We start from the raw sequence: 1,909 nt of genomic DNA on the forward strand, positions 1-1,909 counted from the left end.
TCAAGTCCCCAATAAATAAAGGGAGGACTCCCACGTAGAGAGCACTCCATTGGGGACCGCCACCTCCTCCGGACGGCAAGATAGTGCACCATGGTGTGTCCGGACGGCAGACGAGGATGGCAACGTGGAGAGTGTGCAAAAGCAGCCCATAGAGGAATCGCCTCTGCGCAGAACTGAAAGGCACAGAGGGGATTTCCTGGAGGAGGCTCCAATTGTGAGGCGCCTGTTCCCGAGGGAGGTTTCATGGCTTGGCCGATGAGGAATTTCGCCCGGATGGGGGCCAGTTCAGATGGAATCTCAACGGCTCTACAAATCTGTGAGCATACTCACTCGGCGAGAAGCTTTGTTTGTGAAATTTCAAAAATCAGAAAGGCAACTGCTTGCAACTGTAAGGACTTTGCTGTTAATTATTTATTTTAGTATTTATGTTTTTGAACCTTCTTTTTTTTTTGGAAATTCATAGCCAATCGTTCCAATTCTTTGTCAAATCACAAACGCCAGAGGTCACCTTGCACATGCCAAGGATCACTCTGCGTCAATGCTCTTAGCCAAAAGGCCTAGAGCCACTGCACCGTTCCTGGAAGTACTGCAATACCAGGTTCGTGCCATGGAGGTGGATGGGTCAAGCCACCCACACACCTCCGTGGAGGTGGATGGGTCAAGCCACCCCACCCACCTCCTGTTTCCAAAAAAGCAAGCATATACCTTCCTGACCAGGGAGAAACCACCCGGAGGTCATGGTGGCTGGTCAGAAACGGTACTACACTTGATCTTAGCCAAAAGGCCGAGAAGCGATATAATGTTTCTGCCCGGTTTGGTATTATGGCCTCACGTGCCTGAAAGTTGTTTTTGCACGTTGATTGATTTAATTGGTTTCTCTTATTTGTTCCAGTGATTTTATTGGCAGCAGTTTGTGTTCTATCTGGTAATTGGTCAGTTCCAATTTGTTCAGTTGTAATTTATTTTGTTTTGTGATGTTTGAGCCAAGGGTGACACACTTTACAGGCGTGAAGCATCATAAGTGAAAGGTTGTTAGCTGCGTGACGTTTATTGACATGGATTTAACTGTTACAGTTTAATGATGCACTGGCCATTGAGTTTTTAAAATCATTTCAATGGGAAGCTTCCAGAAGGTACAGAAATGAACTGGAAAATTGTTGAATGTTCCCTTTGAGCAAACTCATTGGTCGCTAGCGAGGACGGGTTAGTTATATTTATCTCACTTTCTAATTGGCTGCAGCCGATCATGTGGCCAGCTTCTATGTTGTGTTTGATTGACATGCTTCTGGACCAATGCTGCTGAAGGCAGAACGGGCCAAACACAACATGCAGTTGGGGTTCTTTTGGATTCTGATAATCATGTGACCATCATCATCATCATAGGCAATCCCGCGAAATCGAGAAAGACTTGCTTCCACTCTAAATGTGAGTTCTCAGGTGACTGTACAGTCCAATATGGGAATTACAGTCTCTGTCATAGGCGGGACAGACAGTGGTTGAAGGAAAGGGTGGGTGGGACTGGTTTGCCGCACGCTCCTTCCGCTGCCTGTGCTTGATTTCTGCATGCTCTCAGCGATGAGACTCGAGGTGCCCAGCGCCCTCCCGGATGCTCTTCCTCCACTTAGGGCGGTCTTTGGCCAGGGATTCCCAGGTGTCGGTGGGGATGTTGCACTTTATCGAGGAGTCTTTGAGGTGGTCCTTGAAATGGGAGGAAGAAGAGTGGAAGAGCTATAGTGATAGGGGATTCGATAGTTAGTGGAACAGACAGGCGTTTCTGCAGCTGTAGACGTGACTCCAGGATGGTATGTTGCCTCCCTGGTGCCAGGGTCAAGGATATCACTGAGTGGCTGCAGGACATTCTGAGGGGGGAGGGTGAATAACTCGAGGTTGTGGTCCATATTGGCACTAA

General features: G+C 48.0%; 1 pseudogene; it reads right to left on the reverse strand.

The window, feature by feature from the left end:
• Window positions 1-561: 561 nt before the first annotated feature.
• LOC139266327 (U2 spliceosomal RNA) lies at window positions 562-796 on the reverse strand (annotated as a pseudogene).
• Between the last annotated feature and the right edge of the window lie 1,113 nt (window positions 797-1,909).

The sequence above is a fragment of the Pristiophorus japonicus genome, chromosome 6, assembly GCF_044704955.1.
Source record: "Pristiophorus japonicus isolate sPriJap1 chromosome 6, sPriJap1.hap1, whole genome shotgun sequence".
NCBI classification, from domain to species: domain Eukaryota; kingdom Metazoa; phylum Chordata; class Chondrichthyes; family Pristiophoridae; genus Pristiophorus; species Pristiophorus japonicus.